Here is a 19,756-nt window from a genome sequence, read left to right as displayed (position 1 = left end):
TATTAAAATCTGTTGTTTAAATCAAATTTAATTAGATTCCAAATCAAAAAGCATTTTGGTTACAATCCTAAATGAAAATATTACCTAGAAAACAATTTTGTTGAATCTCTATTTTTTTTTTTTTTATAGAAAGCTAAAACTGAATACGTAATGCGTGTGCATAAGTACAGGGTTCATCAAAAAACAAAACTCAAATTCTTTCCAGGAAAAAATTAGTTCCCAGTAATATGTAGCATTAGAGCCAGAGTTTTTTTAAATTAAAACTCGGATTTTCTTTGTCTAATCATTTAAAAAAACATTTTCAGATTTTAAATTTTCCTTAAATAAATATAATTAACCGTGAAATTTATTTTTATTTGAAACTATATAAATATATTTTATCAGTGTTTACCTATCGTTTTAGCCTTTTATTTATTACATTACTCTTAAAATCTTGAGTTTTAAAAAGCATTTTTAAATTTAACACACTGTTAACCAACATCATACAGTCAAGGGGGCTTATTAAAATATTGGTTAAAAGAATATCCCGCTTAATGTAATACATTTTCAATGTACCAAACCATTGTTCTCTTATTTTAGTCCCGTTTAATGAAATATCCCGCTTATAAGAATAGTTTTTCATATCGAATTGCTATTAAGCGGGCTCGACTGTATTTTATTTACAACATGAAACATTTTAGCTTTATTTATAAAATTTATTGAACACGGAAGTTACGATGGTTTGTTTCAATAACAGTTAGTTATCCTGTACTCACAACCAAATTCATCAGCTAAAAATGTGACAGAAGAACCAGGGGGGTCCTAACCTAAAGTTTTTGGGAGGGGGGGAAATACTCAATTTGCCGAATCGAATAAATTTTACCGAATGACAAAATACGAGCATGCAAACATAACATCTAATAATAAATATCATTAGGCAACATTAAAAATCAATTGAAAAAAAAATAAGAAAAAATCTCAATGCTGCAATATTGTCTCCAAATTTGCAGAATACGGAAAAGTTCAAAGTGACTTCCCCAATGGGCACCCCTGAAAAGAATTATCAAATATTATTAAAATATAAACTTTTTTTTGTGTGAAATAGATAATTCATTTGCCTCTTTTTTGTCCAAACATTATGCAAATTGTAAAAATACAGTGAAACCTGTGTAAGTTGACCACTTGCGGTGCAGTACTTTGGTGGTCAACTTAGACAGGTGGTCAACTTATAAAGGGGGTAATGATTTTTTTTTTGTGATTCTTGCACCATGTATTCATTTTTTGACTAATTGACACCTATGTTCAACTCACTTTCATTGTTTAGCATTACTTTGAAGCAATAATCTAAGATGTTATTCAAATATTTTTAGAGATTATTTTCCCAGAATGATGTATAATGTGTCACGCAAATTTAAAATTTCAGTAAAATTGATCAAAAAAAAAAAAAAAACGTGTTATTGTTTATGAAAAAATACTCATTTTACATTAATAATTCCTAAAAATTTATTGCTAATCAAAAATTACAAATTTTTCGCTGAACAACAAAAGAAAAACAAGTTTGGAGAATAAAAGGGTTCTTACTAGTTTTGCCATGTGGTTAAACTCAAAAGGAGGTTTAGTTATGCTGCTGTTTCATTTAGTTGGTAAAATGCTGGTCTAGTATAAAAAATATTCTTGGAAAGCTATAAAAAAATAATAATAATAAAAAAAATAATTTGCTAAATAAAATTTAAAAAAATTAACCAAGTGGTCAACTTACAAAGGGTTTTTTTACAATACTCCAAACCAAACTTGGTGTTCATTAGTGGTCAAGATAGACAGGTGGTCAAGATAGAGAGGTGGTCAAGTTACAGAGGTTTTCCTTCGTTATATAAGATAGGACTAATTCCGTTCCTGACAAAAGCGGTCAACATAGACAGGTGGTCAACTTACAAAGGTTTACAAAGGTTACAAAGGCAAACTTTACAGGTTTTACTGTACCAAGCAAGACACACGTGCGATTCTGCGATTTTAACGGTTAAAGTTGTAGTTAAACATAGCACTAAGATTTCAGCATAAAAATAATTGCTTTATCTGTTATACTAAAATAAAGTTAGTGAACTAGAAATTAAAACTGCTCAAAGAAATCTTTAAAACTACTTGAATAACATTAATTGCCAAGTATTTTTTATAAAATCGGCTTTAATAGCGGTCATTTAAAAAGTCCTCCCGCTTTCTTGTCACTAGATGGCGCTGACGTCTATGCATCGGCAGATATCCAGTACATAGAATCTCTATATATCGGGTAACAATAAATCGATTGCGTCAGATAAATATTTGTTTGAAATGTAACATGAACATGTTCGGCTACCTGTTAATGAACACATTTAAGTTGTTTGCTAATAGTGTAAAAAGTTATAACAATTTAAAAATGAGTGAAATTTCTGAAGAAATACGATATGTAATGCTTTTTTACTTCAAAAAAGGCAAGAACGTTGCAAAAACATGCCAAAAAATTTGTGCAGTGTAAGGCGAGAATGCAGTGAGTAAACGATGGACTCAAGAGTGGTTTGTTCAATGTCGTTTCGGAAATTTGTCAAAGATGCTCCTCGCTCTGGTTGGCCAGTAGGGTGGAACGAAAAAAAAAGTTTTTGATTTTCAATTTGCCGTAGTGCGGAAAAGTTGCCTTTTCATGCAAACAAGATGTAAAAAAAATATGAAAAATATTGAAGCACGTCTTGAGGTGCCGCAAAGAGCATAAAGTTTCGCAAAATTGCAATTTTTGATACATTTAAAAAAAAAATTTTTTAAAAATTTCAAATTTATCTTTATGCTTCAAATGCTGTCGAAAAGCAATTTTTATGCTCAACAGGTCGCACAATAACTTTTTCTTTGTAGTTCGGATTATGTCTTGAGGTGCCGCAAGAGCAAAGTTAAGTTTCGGAAAAAGGCACTTTTTGCCAAATGCACTGGCATCTGGGAGCTTGAGTCATTGCAGCAGCAGATGTTCAAATGGGGCGGGGCTGGTCAGCAGTGATTTGTGTGAATGGGGCCAAGCTCAGGTCAGGTGTCAATTTCTTCGTCGAGTTCAGTTAATGAGTAATGTATAATTTCGTTAGTTGGTAAAATACTTCATTGTTGTAAGTTGCAATGGCTCAATCTAAACAAGTGCAGACAAGACAAACATCAGAATGTCCTATTTTTGGAATCTTTAGCGATTTCAATGAAATTTTACTACCTACTTACGAAGATGCAATGAAATGCTACTGTTTTATTAGACACGACCTAAAAAGTGCGGCTGGAAAAGATCTTTCTGTAAGTGAAATATATATGACTTTTTAGTTTCCAGAATAGATTACATTTGGTCAAGAGCTTCTTTGAGACAACAGGAATAGAAGCCTAATGTATTCTTAGATGGTAAAACAAAAGAATCAAACGAATTTAAAGACAAAATATAGGTCAACTTCCTTACCTACACTGTAAAAAAATTCCGAAACATTACTGGGTATTTCCGTGTCACGTTTCGGGATTTTAATGGTTTTTATCCACTTCCTGGAAAAATTAAGTATTCTTAACAAAAAGTTTCCTGAATTGCTACAAGTCGCAAGAATGCAGACTTTTCACTGTTGTGAAAAATATTTTTAGCTCCCAGTTTAAAGATTAATTGAGCGTATTTATAAAGTGTATCGGCTTTACTTCAAGTACGGCCCGTCCATGCTAATTCAACTACCAAAGGGAGAAAAGTGTGGACGGCATTGCTTTGCAAGATTTGCAGGCAAGTAAAATTCTCTTGACTTACTCGCAATTCTGGCATAGCTTTGGCCATGTTTGTAATAATGCTCTTTTAACTTTCTTGATAAATCAGAATGATGCCAAGATATTACTTCCACGGACACGACTGGTATTAAACGGGAAGATTTCTAAATTTTTCAGGAGGCTTCCAGGATAATATCAGGAAGGTTACTGAATTTTGGAGGAAAAAGTTCCTGGAATTTGCAAGATATGTTACTTGCAGATATTGGGCACATCAGCTGCCCATTATTTTCCAGGAACGTTTCTGAATCGTTTTTACAGTGTATTGAAAATAACCTTATTTTTGAGAACATACAGGACATAAGTAAAGATCACAAATATGAATTGGATATGTGTGTCACTATATCAAGTGGGACTTGCCCACTAGATTTATCTTCAAGGAACCTGGGAAAACTTCCCCACTCCAGATGACTTACATTTGGAAACCGTACATTTTGAATGTACGTGGCAACTAAAAATCCGACTGAAAATCTCAAGACTCTGACTCAGTACATTGTTAAAATGCAGTAAAGTAGTTTCCTTTATATGGGCATGGCATTTCGCTAAAATTGTTTGAAACAAATAATAATACTGAAATTTATTAATAGTAATCATTACTCATTCATACATTTTCAAGAAAGGATCCATTTCTTTTACGGATCAAGTGGGCAATGCGTATGCTCCTGTATGGTTTAACATCAAGTTAAAACCTTCTTGTACTTACGGTTCAAAACATTTATTTGAACGTATCTTACATTCACGATATCTCTCTCATGATTTTAAGAACATTATAGACAAGGTTACATAAAGAAATGGGTATTTTGATGCTACAGAAAATCTCCATTTGGACTATATTATGCAAAGAGCGTAGAAATGTAAGAGAACTTGGTTTACAACGCGTGTTGAATGCAAGAACACAAAGTATAGGCGGGGCTAAGAAGTTTAAAGTTCAACAAATAATTTTTGCTGCCTAAGATTACATCGATTTGATCTCATGGGCTGAAAATGATATAACCGAACCCCCCTCCGTAAAACATTTGTCTGGTGAATCCCTCAAAGTGAAACTTGTAACACCTAAGCGGCTCTTAAAAAGTATGGTTCATCGCAGGAGACGAAACATTGACTCAAGAGTTATTTGGAAGAAAGAGTTATTTGGTACAAAAAAAAAAAAAAAAAAAACATTTATTTACAATCATTAAGAATACTTTAAATGGTAAAAATGGAATTGTTAATGTCTTTTATAGTATACTAGTGATACCCGCACGGCTTTGCCCTTTGTAGAAAAAAAAGGTCATTTGGTTTGCTTGTATATTTACAAATAATGTAAGGAGAATTTCTCGCCAATTGGCTTGCCCATGTTACGGTTCCACGTTATGACAACTTGGTAATTTACTTGCCCATCTTATAATTTTGCTCAGGTAAACGTGATTAAAATTGGAATAGAAAAAGAACAAAATCGAATTTTCAAAAAATCGCTTCGAGGTGCACACCCTCCATGCTGCAAACTAACTTTGCTAAATTTCATGAAAATCGGTCGATCGGTCTAGGCGCTATGCGCGTCACAGAGATCCAGACAGAGATCTAGATCTCCAGACAGACTTTCAGATTTATTATTAGTAAAGATTATGATTTTTTTTAACTGTATTTTGTAATTAGTATTTTTGTCCTAATATAATGCTTAAAAAATGTATTTACTGTCATATTTTGTGCCGTTATATACAGTAGGAAAGCATAAAAAGGAATTTCATTGTTAAATGGAAATTTCGGTTTTTATCAAACTTTAAGCTCGTTGCGGCACCTAAAGATGTTGTAGTAAAGCAATGAAATTTTTTCTGCTTCTTTGTAAACTTAAATGAAAACTTTTCCCCCCTATGGCAAACCACAAAAATTGAAAAAAAAAATTTAAGGTCATTTTCGTTCCACCCTATTGGCCAGTCACTGAAAAAGCCGATGAAATTTTTCAACTGGTGGAAGATCGACAACAAGCTGTCAGGAGATGTTGGAGGCACTTAACATTAACCACGTAACAATTTGAAGTCATCTGAAACGAAGAGGATACTAAAAGAAGCTCGATGTGAGGGTTCCCCAAGAAAAATCACAAAAAAAAAAAATGATCTACCGAATTAGCATCAGAGAAACGCATCGAAATCTAACCGTTTTTGAAGCGGATAAAAACCTGCGATTAAAAGCGGATTAAATGAGAGAATTTCAAACGCATGCGATCACGGTCGAAGATAGGACCGTCGCCAGGTTGGGGGAGGGGGCGCTACACCAATCCAGTTTTTCAGAAACGGGGCCGCCAATTTCATTTTAGCGATGCAACAGACGAAGAAAAAGGGAAGATTTTCGTAGTTTTAAAAAAATTAAAATATTAATTATAAATGAACAACTGAAGTTAGTGGCAAAAAGTATTTTTTCTGTAAAATTTGAATAGAAAATGTAATCTTAAAACACAAATTAGGAATATCCACGATTCTCTTTTATTAAGATTATCTAAGTAAGGGCCGCGGAAATGTACTCTTCGAACATTTTTCAACGAAAAAAAAGAAAGAGTAATTAGTACATTGTTCACTAGGACGCCGAGTGAGTGTGTCTGCATAGTCGAAAACTGAACTCGGCTTAATACTATGCATAGAGTAAAATTAGCATAATGGGAGGGAGGGCCGGCGACAAAACTAATATGGTGCACGTCTTGCAACTCGGCGGTCCTTATTATACAAAACCATGCTTTGTGGTGCTTCAGTGAAAAAAAAAGATAAATAAATAGGATAGCTTCATAGGCTCAGCCGAAACATTCCTATATGTAACTTCTTTGATGAAAAATATTGTTCTGAAAACCATTGCTAAGTGGAGAAAAATGCATGCGTCGGTAAAGTATGTTTGAAATAGAAAAAAAAAATTAAATACAAAGAGAGATTCAAAATATTGCAATGAATATTCACACCTGAAGTTCTAAATGATTAAATGTAAAAATCTTAAGTAAATCCAAACTTGATCAAGGAAAGCAGGAGGCATATTTACAATAAAATGAAGTGGAATAAAGACCAAATTACCACATTCTTTCAAAACGTTAACAGTTCTTTTTCTGGAGTCGCAGACGTTTGTATTTCAAAATTATTGGGAGAGGCTATCCAAAACCTCCTCTCCCCCTCCCCCCAACCTAAAATATAATCTAAAACTGCGTTTTTATACCTCCAATTTCGAAAAGATGCCGGGAGGTAGCCTTCCGATACCACTTATTTCTGACTGAATAGATTGATCCTTACGATTAAGTTTATATTGCTAGTACTAAAGTCTAGTAACATGACTCCCTGCTAAACCAGAAGCTAAACCTCTCTCTCTGCATATTGGAACATGCGTTTGAAACGATTAAGGGGTCACAAGGTGCGTAGCCCCCCCATCCCCCCAAGTTTTTTGACCTAGCAATGGCTCTGGTCAAAGGCCGGTGATGCACCACAAACGATTTCAAAGTCTGAATTGACGAAAAGTGTTTAGTGGGTATTGGAAGAATTTTTTCATTATGAACTGCTATAACCAGGAACAACGGTACATTCAGTCCTCTACTGTGCACAACTCGACCGTTTCAATGAAGCAGTCAAGGGAAAACGACCAAAATTGGCTAACAGAAAAGGAGTTGTATTCCTTCATGATAATGTGAAACCACACTCATCTTTGATGACTCGGAACCAATAGACGGAACTTGGTTATGAAGTTTGGAGCATCCACCGTATATCCCGGACTTTGCACCCGCTGATGATTATCATTTGTTTCGGTCCCTGCAAAACTCTTGATTGATGGTAACAAATTGGTCGACCAAACAACCACTCTAAATCACTTGGCCAAGTTTTTTGCCAGTAAACCACAGAAGTTTTACACCGGCGAAATTATGAAGCTACCCGAAAAATGGCAAAATGTCACTGATAATAATTGTCAATAAGTATTAGATTAAAATTGATTTTCAATAAAAAAAATATTATTCAAAAATTTACTAAAAAAGCGCGGAGAATTTTTTAAATGTTAACTGAACCGCACTTGTTTTCAGTGGGCGTTATTTACATTTTGTTAATCTCGTGGATAATAGACGTTCGCGGATTTTAGGTTCGCTGATTAGCAAAACCAGAGTGTATCTCAAATTGCAGCTCGACCAGCAGCGGATGTTATACAAACTCATGTATTGAGTTTGTATAACAACTCAATACATGTTTGTATTGCAACTCAATACATGTTTGTATAACAACTTAACAAACCGGCAAGCCTCTGAGTTTCGCTATACTAAAAACAGTTACTTTTGTTGTTTTAACATTACTGCTTGTATGAATTACAAAAAATGAGGAATATGGGCTCAAAATTTGTGATGGCGACCGCAGTGGCGGATCACCGCATAGGCGCATGAGGCGATAGCTGGGGCCTCCAGAAAAGCAGGGGGCCTCGAAACTGCGAAGTGGCCTATCCTCAAAACCAAAATTTTTTGTTTTGAGGATTTGCCGCTGACAGCCATAATTTTGAGTGGAAAATGCTCAAAACTCATGAAAATTGATATTTAATCATGAATTTTAGGGGTGGCCTGATTGCTTCCAATAGGGCCCCCTGAGGCTTAGGGGGCCCCTGGCTTCAGGCGCCTTTGTTTGGATTTTCCCTGGAGATTTTCCTCTTTCTTCCCACAATTTCAGCATAAAATTGTGTTTGTAAATGTTCGACAAAATTATTCTGATAAAATGCACAGTTAATCTTGCTAGCAGGCCCGGATCTGCGCACCCGCAAACATCGCAGTGCAGGAGGGGGGGGGGACACAACCTGAAAGAGCCCAACGTCCCAAGAAATTTAAAAAAATAAAAAAATAAATAAACTAGCATTAAGTTCTTATTAAAGGTACGAATGTACACTGCTGGCCTCTGGGGAGTGGCCCTACAGAGTTTTTGCAGGGCCCCCCAAAATTTATAGATCCAGGCCTGCTTCCTAGAAGAACTTTTCCCGTTCCAAGTAGTTCTTTGACCACTTACTAGTCGGTTTCGTCTGAGTAAGGAGTATGCATCTTGTTTTAAAAAAGCACTATTGATATACACATAAAGATATTTGCTTTAATTGGAATAGTCATCTAGCTAGGAAGTGTCGAGAGAGGGGTGAGGCACCCCCCGTCCCAAACAAATGATAACCAGTCGTCATTTTTGTGTCAGTATTATATCAGTACTCAAAATATACCAGTCGTCATTTTTGTGTCAGTATTATATCAGTCCTCAAAATATGCCAGTCGTCATTTGTGCGATTATGCCCAGGGCCGTATGCAAGGAGGTGGTTCATAGGGTTCAAACCCCATCCGAAATTTTTATCCAAAGAAATGCTTTCCATTATTTTTTTTATTTATTTATTTATTTATATTTTGGTGACAAAAATATTAGTGTTGTTATTATTATTATTTCAATTTTATTTGTGAAGTGAAATTAGTATGACTGAAAAATTGTACAAACTAATTGTGTGGTTACGGTAGTTATTGAGAAATTCATTTATTATATAACAATATGGCGTTTTGTAAGAACATCCCCTCCCTCCATTTAGAGAATCACTGTAACAAAAATCAGTAGAATATACATGAAACCAAATTTGATAGATCATATAAATGTTTCAAAAAACGTGTTTGGTAAAACCCCCTCCGAAATAAAAGTCTGGTTACCGCCCTGATTATGCCCAAGTCGGTGTTTATCTTAATAAGTTGAGCAGGCAGCAGGATTTACAATATGGGGTGTAAAACTCGACCTCTTGGAATGGTCACTTTTCTTGACGAACAATTACTTATATTAAGTCAAAACAAACAACGTAAGTAGAAGCACAAATTTGTAAATTACAGCAGACACGTGTTTCGGCCATAATGAGCTTATGGATGAAAAGACATCCGACAAAAGCGGATGTCTTTTCATCCATAAGCTCATTATTTTTTGCAATGAAAAAGGCGTTCCCTGTAACGCTGAAACACGTGTCTGCTGTAATTTACAAATTTGTGCTTCTACTTACGTTGTTTGTTTTGACTTTCTATTCAGCACAAAGGTATTTATTTATCTAATTACTTCTATTGCCTTTCCTTATCTCTAGAATCAGAGCTTACGAATACAAGGGCTAGCTCGTTCCTTTGATCTTTTCGTCCGCCGCCAAGTGGACAGCGAGGGGAGAAAACTTGTTTCTGACGTCATAGGGTACACTCCGCGGGATAATATCCACAGCGTATGCCCAAAGAACTGTGGTATGCCTTAGCTAAAATACAATTTAAGAATTTTTACTCGGTACAAGGATTGTTGCAGAGGCAGTTGGAGGGGCTGAAGCCGCTCCCAGACAAGGCTAAAAATCACTCATTATGAATAAGGATATGAATATTGTTTTCAAGGTTCGATTTTAATTTGGAAATGTCTCATAACATTTGACTATGGTTTCTTCAGATCCTGCGATAAATCTGTTGACAGGTTATTTTTCCTTCACGTTATGCTAAAGTAGACATAAAGGTCACATTTTTTAGAATCGAAAATATTTGTGGGTAATTATATTTGAAAGTATTGAAAATGCCTTCACGTGCTGATGACCTATAGTTACTGAAAAAGGTCTGGAAACTTAAGCTTTCCCTCAAGATTTTGAAAGAGTTCAAAACACACCCAAAAATTAGAATACAACCTTTTTTCTGTTTTGAAATGCTTTTTTTTTTTTTTTGAATACTAACTTTGAAGCTGCTTTAATAAATAATTGGGGGAAAAATTTTAAAAAGTTAAGACAAAGAGCAAGACAAATTTTATAAAATGTGGTGTGCGAAGTTATTTTTTAATAGGATTTGGTTCAACCCTGTCACAATGCAACTTTATGATATTTAATTAGTAACGGGACTGTGAGACCGCAATAAATTTCCTTCGACCGTGAAATTACAATGCATTTAGATGTAATGCATGAAATTTCTTTGTATATATTGCTCAATAGATTTAACTTAACAATTTCTTGAACACTGTATCCCCATGCTTAAAATATATAATAATTTGCATTGATGAGAAAATTACTTAAAGATGGGAAAAGGGAGATGGAAAATGAGCACTATATCGTGATTATCTCAATCGTGTATCTATTTTTGTATAGGAGCTTTTTTTTTTCTGTGATCATTTAAAGCTTTCAAATCAGATAAATTAGTGTTTTTATGATTGTACAAATCTAGGCCATTTATTTGTTCTTCTGCATTGAAAGACCAATTTCCTGGCCCATATAAAAAGGCTATTGAACTTTTTTCTCGAGTAAGAACATTTGGAAGAATCCGATATTTGAATGAAAAACTTTGAGGACAAAAGGTAAGTAGGCAAAAAATTTGTTTTTTAAAAAATGGACTTTATCACAGAAGAAAACTTTGGAGAATATTGGGAAATATTTTATTTATTACTGTAACGTAATGTTTTGTAGAATTCAGACAAGAAGAAATTTTTCACACTACAAATAAGTTAGCTTTATAAATTTGGTGACAATCATTGAAACTTTAAATTTGGTTTACAGTGCTAAATTTCAATATGTTATTTTTAAATTCAAGTGATTAAAATTCTGATTAACAATTTCAGTAAACAACTATTAATCTGGACTTTGCTTTATCCGGACAACCATTTGAATGTACATATGGTATAAATAAAGAACGCATTAGCGCAATAATGTATTTTTGTAAGGCTGTAACTTTATTTTTTTAACTTTTTCTAATGCAGCTTGATGTTTCATTCTCTTGAATTCAAAATACAATTTTTACTTGGTTCAAGTATTTTACTTATGCACATTGGTTCAATTTATAGGTTATTTTACTTAATTTGTTTTAAACAATCTAGATGACCTGGATCCTCAATTAGTCCAGGTTAATGAGGTTCTACTTCAGTTTTCAAATGCAACGTTTGTTAAGATTCTTGGTCAGAGTTATAGTTACTTCGTGAAAAAAAAACTTCCTCTAAAAAATATCGGCAGTATTTAGATTCAAATGGGTTATCACAAAATTCCAATATGTTTTAGTTATTCCTTATATCTATCTTATCTCCTTCATTTTTTTGAGACAAGGTTGAAATAACAATATTATTCTTATTTTTTAAAGTCGAAACTGACAAAATTATGTACACACAAGAGGAAACTTGACAAGCACAGTAAATTATTTTCATTTCTTTATAAGTTCAATTTTATTGTGCAGAATTTCTGCTTTCTACCCCTTTAAAACACGCATATAGGATAAAAAATATCGAAAACTACACAATAGGAACTAAAAATTTGTATTGTAGATTTTAATTATGTTTATTGTTTTTGGTATCGCTTATTAACTTGTCGAAAGACTCAAAACATTTACCCTTGTATTTCTTTTTTTTGAAGCTTAACCCTCAAAAAACTTTTAAACATAAAAGCGGGAAAAGAGAGTGAAGAATTACGAAAGCACGCACTATACTTATGTCCCAGATCGAGTCTACCCAGTGACGTCACTGGCACTTTCCCCCTTGTTCCTACTTTCGCGGCGCTAAGACCCAGCCCTTCTAACTTCTATAGTCCTGTCTAGAATGCTGAAGGGAGAAGAGACAGATCTGTGGGGGGGTCCAGATCGAAGTCGTTTTCACACGCCGGGCACAGCTATTTTCTTTCTTTACTTTTTGCTAAGTTTACCACTTTCCCACCCATTACCAACCCGTAACAAGCTAGTTTTATGACGTATTTAACTAAATAAGTAATTTGAAAAAGGCAGGAATTTTTTCTTATTTTTGGACGAAGAAGGAAGAACCAGCTAATTCGCTGTTTTGATTCACTCGTGCTCCTAAACGTGCTTTTGTTGTGTGTCTTCAATCAACGACAAGACCACTCCTTTTGAGATAAGTTTAATATGTTTTCGTAATTATTTAATTTTTTAAATTCTGCTGCAATCTTGGTGTTAAATGATAAATTTTGAAGTATAATAGCCTACAATTAAAGGTGTACAAAGGTATTGCTTTTGAAAAAAGAATATACTGTTAATTCTTCTTTAAATTATATTTCCATTACAGAGTAAAGAATCATTTGTCACTTCATTACAAATACGCTTTATAAAATTACTAAAAAATTTTTAAATGCCTCTACAGCGAAAGTAGTTGATTTTTAGTGTTCTCCTTCTTTTACTGGTGCCATTTTTTGTAATGTATTTTACAATTTCAACTTCATTAAGATTGATTTACTTATTAAAGACAAACGTTTTACATAAAAACTGTAGTTGGGGCAAACCTAACCTGATATCGTCGTAATGGAATAACTAAGATCTGCGTAGCTTTCTTAATGCTGCCAGGTTAGGTTCTCCCCAACTATTGAAGTGTTTCAGTTTTATTTTCAGGAGTGTACATTTACATTTGCCATTTACTAAAGAGCATGTTTCACTGCTTCAAAAAAGAAAAAGAAAAAATTGATGGTAATGATTATAGAAAAAAAAACATAGGCTTTAAGATTTGCTTGAAAACTTCTGAAGAATCAGAATTTTCAAACAGTAAAGGAAATTAAATTACGAATTTTGAATTTCAGAAATATATAAATACTTCAGGAAAGTAAAAATATGAGAGTAAGAATTTCACTTGGATTCATCATAGTTGCGAACTCATTATTATTTTCCACCTTATCACCCCATTTCTTAGCGTACGCCTTTGGATTACCATCCGGGGGGCCGATGAACTCTTTGAATTTCAGAAAATACTCGAGCAAGGGTCCCCAAACATACTTTTTCTTTAATATCATAAAAAAATTAAGTTTTGTAAACTACACCTAGAAAATATTTAAATGGTATAGCCCCTGAATATAAAATATTAAAGTTCTTAGGACCATAATTTTGAAAAAAAAAAAAAATCACAGAAGAGCCCAGCACCTCTTTCCCGTAAAATTTTTTATCATGTAATTTTTGTCTGAAAATTGCTTTTTTGAAACTTCAATTCCGAAATTGGGAAGGGGGGATGGGCAGAGAATTGATTTCGATCTATTTTTTAAAAAAATGATTAAGGGCACTCCCTGGGCTCCATCCCTTACCCCTAACGTTAAATGGCCTATAATCGCGTTTTTAAGGCTTCAATTTCTACTACTTTCCGCTGAGACAACTGGATCTTTTTGTCCCCAAACATCAGCAAAGAAAGTCTAAAATGACGTTTTTAAACCTTCAAGTTTCAAAAATTTTCCGGGGAAGAACCCCCCAGACCCCCCTTTTCTTATTAGATCGGAAGTTTTCTCTCTCTCTCTTTTTTTTGCTAAGTGCCTCACCCTCCTTGGACTTTTTTCTGATGGCACCACTAATTATACTTGCATCGGAAAAACTGGGGAAAGTTGAGATTTCGCTTAATGACCAGGGGTAGGAATTGTCCTAAGGTTCCTAAAATTTCGAGTTTCATCCTAAAATGTCTATAATGTTCACACTATATTCCCAACTTGCGCAGTAAAATGAAACTTTTCCTGATGATATGCCTGTATTTAAGGACAAAATTAACTTCGTAGACCTTAAGAAATTTTTTTTTTTAAAGAAAGAGAGTAAAACTGCTGCTGCTACTTTTTTTCTAGAGAAAGGCGTGGGGGGGGGGGGGATGCAGTTAACAAAAACAAGTGCTCAATATAAAACTGTTTTATCTATACTTTCTAAATCTTAGTCATTCTTCTTTATAAAATAAAATAAGAACTCAAATGTAAGCACTTGGTTCAAAAAGTATATTTAAAACAAAAGTTAAATGGTTTGTCCCCAGGTGTACTGAGAAGGAATATTTATTTTTAAAGTGCTTACCTTGCGTTGTAGTCTGAGCATTAGCTTGTTCTTCCAATACAAAGAGTCAGTTTATACAAATACAAATACAAATGTGACGACCAGCAACAGGCACTGGGCCCAGCTAGGCTGGTCCTAGTCAATTTATTAGTCCCCAATGAAGATCAATGGCCCTCTTAAAGCTATCCACTCCCTTGCTCATTACCACCTCTTCCGGTAAGCTATTCCAAGTGCCCACGACCCTGCTAAAGTAGTCGTTTTTCCTGATTTCCAAGTTAGCCTGAGATTTAAATAGCTTAAAACAATGACCCCTTGTCCTGCTTTCCCCGCAAAAATTTAATATATTTACATCTTTCATTTTGATAAATTTAAATAACTGAATCATGTCCCCTCTGACTCTCCTTTGCTCCAGGCTATACATGTTAAGCCTATTAAGTCTGGTATCATAATCTAAATCTGAGAGTCCCCTTACTAATTTAGTTACCCTTCTTTGAACCCTTTCCAATACAAAAATATCTTTCTTCAGATAAGGCGACCAAAACTGAACAGCATACTCCAAATGAGGTCTTACTAAACTCCTATATAAAGGCAGAAGAACTTTCTTAGATTTGTTTGAAATAGATCTATTGATGAACCCAAGCATTTTGTTGGCTTTGTTACTAGCAATACTGCACTGTTGACTAAACTTGAAGTCCTGATTTATAAAGACACCCAGATCCATAACATTTTCTGCCTGATTTATGACTGAACCCTGTAAACGATATCTCATACGCTTATTTCCATGACCTAAGTGTAGCACTTGACATTTCCCTACATTAACTGCCATACCCCATTTATCTGCCCACTTAGTAATATGGTCTAAATCCTCTTGCAGCTGTTTTACTTGTTCTTCATTTTCGACAGTCCCCATAACTTTTACATCGTCAGCAAAACAATTCATGCTTCCAGAAATATTATCATTGATGTCATTCATAAATATAATAAACAAAAGAGGCCCTAAAACTGATCCCTGAGGAACCCCACTTAAAACATCACTCCAATTAGAATGATTTCCTCTCACAACTACTCTTTGCTTCCTACCAGTAAGCCAATTTCTAACCCAAAGTAAAGTTTTTCCTCCTATTCCAATGTCAGCTAACTTGCTGAGAAGAGCAACATGCGGTACCTTGTCAAAAGCTTTTTGAAAATCAATATAAACAACATCCACACATTTTTTGTTATCTAAAGCTGAGGTAACCTTGTCGTAGAAATGCAATAAATTAGTAGTACAGGATTTACCTTTCCTGAAACCATACTGCAAACTAGTCAACAGACTATTAGTCTCTAAGAACATCATGATCTTAATTTTGATCAAAGTTTCGAAAATCTTACAAATCACCGAAGTCAAACTTACAGGTCTATAATTCCCAGCAATACCTTTAGACCCCTTCTTGAAGAGTGGCATTATGTTAGCCAGCTTCCAGTCCTCTGGCACCGTCCCCGAGTTATAAGAAGCATTGAAAATATTCAAAATAACATCCACTAATTCCTCTGCACATTCAACTAAAATTTTTGGATAAATATTATCTGGTCCCGGAGCTTTAGTTGCTTTAATCTTTTTCAAATGAAATAAAACCTCCTCCCTGGAAAATACAAAATCCTCAAGCTGTATAATAGCTTGTGTCTTGTTAGTGTCAACTGTTGAGATACAGTTATCGTTAAACACACTGGAAAAAAAGTTATTTAGAACATTTGCAATATCCCTATCGTTTTGGATTAAATTTCCATGCTCATCAACCAAAGGCCCAATTTGACTGTTTCGAGCTTTCCCAGAATTAGCGTAAGCAAAAAACCTCTTAGGGTTCCCATCAATGTCATCTGCCAGCCTTTGCTCCAATTCCCTTTTCTGAATCCGTACCAAATACTTAAAATTTCGCCTTGCCTTACCATACTGGAGCCTTTCCGCACTCTGACCAGTTTCTTTAAACTTACGAAAAGTGGCTTGCTTATAATTAAGAGCTTCTTTAGTCTCCCTGGAGAACCACATGGGCCAAATTTTGGTACTAACACCTTTTCTCCTAAATGGAGCATAGTCCCCAACGGTTTTAGCAAGTTTATCCTTAAATTCCGTCCACTGCTGATCTACGTCGCTATTTTCCAACCCTGACGAAAAAACCTCTTTCAAGCTCTGCCTAAGTGCAACAAAATCGGTGTTTCTGAAATTGGGCACAAACCTAAAATTATCATCTTTGCACACTTCAAATTTAACCCGGAACCTAATGCTGTTATGATCACTATCTCCAATATGCTCCCCTACACTCAACCCCTGAACAAAACTACCTATGTCACAAAAAACTAGATCCAAAATGGCCTCCTCTCGAGTTCCCTGAGTTACAACTTGATCTAAGAAACAGTCACCAATTACTTTTAAAAATTCCTCTTCTTTGCCATTACCAGGATAAAAATTATTCCAATCAATACCCGGAAAATTGAAATCCCCCATTATGATAACGGATCCCTTACTGGACATGTCACTAATAATACGGTACATCTGTTCATCTTGTCCCTGGTTTGAATTAGGTGGCCTATAAATGTTTCCAAAGCGTAGCTTTATCCCCTTACTGCTCATCAACTCCAGCCAAACCATATCAATATCAGTAGGCTTATCATTTATGACCAATTCATTGCAAATAAAATTGTCTCTAACATAAAATAAAACCCCACCACCTCTTTTGCCTACTCTATCCTGTCTGAATAAATTATACCCAGCAATATGTAATAACTCTGCATCAGATTCGGTAGCCCATGTCTCTGTAATTCCGATAACATCCAACTTCTCATCCATAACTATGCTTTTCAATTCATCCATCTTGTTCCTAATACTGCGAGCATTGGTATAGAAAACTTTAAGCATGCCTAAGTTGCTTTTATTTAACACCCTGAAATTTCCTAAATTACAATTGTTAACATTACTACTTTGCTTTGTGTTTCGGTTCAGTGTAGTTGGATTGTTTCTTGCACATATAATTTTTAAATTTAGTCACTAACTTTTTGTTTTAAAATGTGAATAGTAATTTGTTTTATTAAAGTGCCATGGGAAACGAAATTCTCTTCCTTGTGGTTGAAAAAGCAGGCAGAAATAGATGCAAAATTAGCACATGGTGCCATGCATAAAGGGATGAATTTAGAGCATTTTATTTTCACAGATATTGTCTCATGCTGATGCAGCGAGACATAAGAGGTTGACAAGTAGCTTGAAAAAAATCAAGCTGTATTTTAAATTTATGTTCTTCGTCTTCTATTGAAAAAAAAAAAAAAATGGTTACGATGAAACAATCCAAAGTTTTTATTTCGAATTCACTCCAAGGTAAAATTTCATAAGCGGAGGTTTTCATATAGTTTTAGTTGTCATAAAAAACAATTATTCATTTGCATCTTAAAATGATTTTTCTGGAATTTACAGGGATATTTTTGATGATTCTGAGATACTAAAAAGTATCAGATTATCTGTTAAAAAGAAAAGTATGCAATAAATTTTGGACTTGCTCCTTGCATTCTACCTTTAATCCCTCCTTATTAAGGACATTTTTTCAACAACAGCAAAGCAACTAAAGAAGCAATTGGACATATGTACATTTATTTTTACTTCATACTGGTCACTGTGTTAAAGAATAAAAGATTGAATGCATTGTATTGTAATTTTCAAGATGGAATTTGAAACGTTTTATCATCCAATGCGAAAATGAAGCTTATAAATTACGTTTAAGTTAAAAAAATTGATATTTGTTGTCCTAAAAATTACTAAATTTATTTTACACAATTTTATCAAAATTGTGTCCTAAAAATTTTGAAATCTCCACTCCGACCCCTGTAAAAGCCAGAAAACGGGGCTCGGAGGATCTCTCCCCCTGAACTGACTAAATTACGAACAAATATAGGCGGCAAAATTTTTCACTGTAATGTGTTTTTTTTTTGTCAGGAATGTTGTTTTTTTCCCCTTTTAAATAAGAATTTAACTGTTCCTCCCCCCCCCCCCGAAAGCTTGTTCGTTTATCCAAAAAATAAAAAAGGTTATGATTTCCCGCATTGTTAATATTAGTAAGACTCTATTGTTTTTATTGTGAGGGCCTCGGGATCTGGCTGCGCCTGAGGCCTCACAATCCCATGATCCGCCACTGGGCGACTGTAGACTTTCCCCTTCCAATTCAAAGTACCATTTTTATGAAGTAAAATAAGAAGAAATTCATTTATTTGGAATTTTTGATTTTTACTTTCGTGAAATAAATAAATCCACCCTATAAAAACTCATTTTTAATCGATCACTTTTTTTAAACACTGAAAAGTGAGGGGGTAATTCCTCTTTACTTTTGAAAGTGAGGGGGGTTGCCCCCCCCATACTAGCCGCCTATATACTATATATTAACACATTCTGATATAATTTTAAATTGACTGTTATTTAAAGACAACAGTAAAAGATTGACTGCATAAGAAGCGGTAATATACGTCAGATTAGCGATGTTTCGCATTGCATGGAAATTGGTGCTTGTTTTCAAAAAATCAACGTCAGAAGGATACAAGAAATTAAAAAAAAAAAAAAAAAACTATCGACATTCATTCAGAATAAAAACAGTTTGGAAAAATTGTAGTCTCGGAAACTATCTGCAAAAATCACAAAAGCTGACCCCTTTTCAAAAATCGCGATCGCAAAAACGAAACTTTTGGTACGAAATATGAACATCAGACCTTTGATCATGAATATGTTTATTACTTTTAATTTTTCTACTTTTTAAACCGCCCATTTTCAAATAAAAAAATAAATGCGGTAGAATGTTCCTGATTTTTTTTCCCTGGGGAAGCTCTATTGTTTATCGCTTTATATGAGTAGCATGGATTGAAAGTTTTCTGTCTATCGACAGATTTCTTTTTTCCTGACAGGTTGTCAGACGGAAAAATAGTTCATTACTTCGATATTTTACCAAATATTCTCACTTTTTTTCCGCATGATTTAACAGAGAATTGAATGTAATAACTGTTTTTGATATTGCTGCATTTAAAATCTTAATACATGGTGGTTGCTAATTCCAATAAATTTCGTAAGCTTGTTAAACGGAAAAAAAAAAAAAAGGAATTTCAAACATTTAACTTAAATACCCAACTTAGCGAATATTGTTGTGACTAATGTTTTTGGATAGTTTCGACAGAAACATATTTTAACTTCCGTCCTTTGAAAATTTTGTACTATCACCCATGTTGCTCTTCCTTGAGCAAAGGATCGACACAAAAGACTTGATGCAGTCA

At 34.3% G+C, this 19,756-nt stretch overlaps 1 protein-coding gene across 2 annotated transcripts in view; it reads right to left on the bottom strand.

Annotated features, from left to right (window-relative positions):
- Positions 1-19,756, bottom strand: part of LOC129218456 (transcription elongation factor B polypeptide 3-like) — a 192,101-nt gene that overhangs the window by 55,559 nt on the left and 116,786 nt on the right. The window lies entirely within an intron of this gene.

Source organism: Uloborus diversus, chromosome 3, assembly GCF_026930045.1.
Source record: "Uloborus diversus isolate 005 chromosome 3, Udiv.v.3.1, whole genome shotgun sequence".
Classification (NCBI taxonomy): domain Eukaryota; kingdom Metazoa; phylum Arthropoda; class Arachnida; order Araneae; family Uloboridae; genus Uloborus; species Uloborus diversus.
This window is presented reverse-complemented; position numbering and strand designations above follow the sequence as displayed.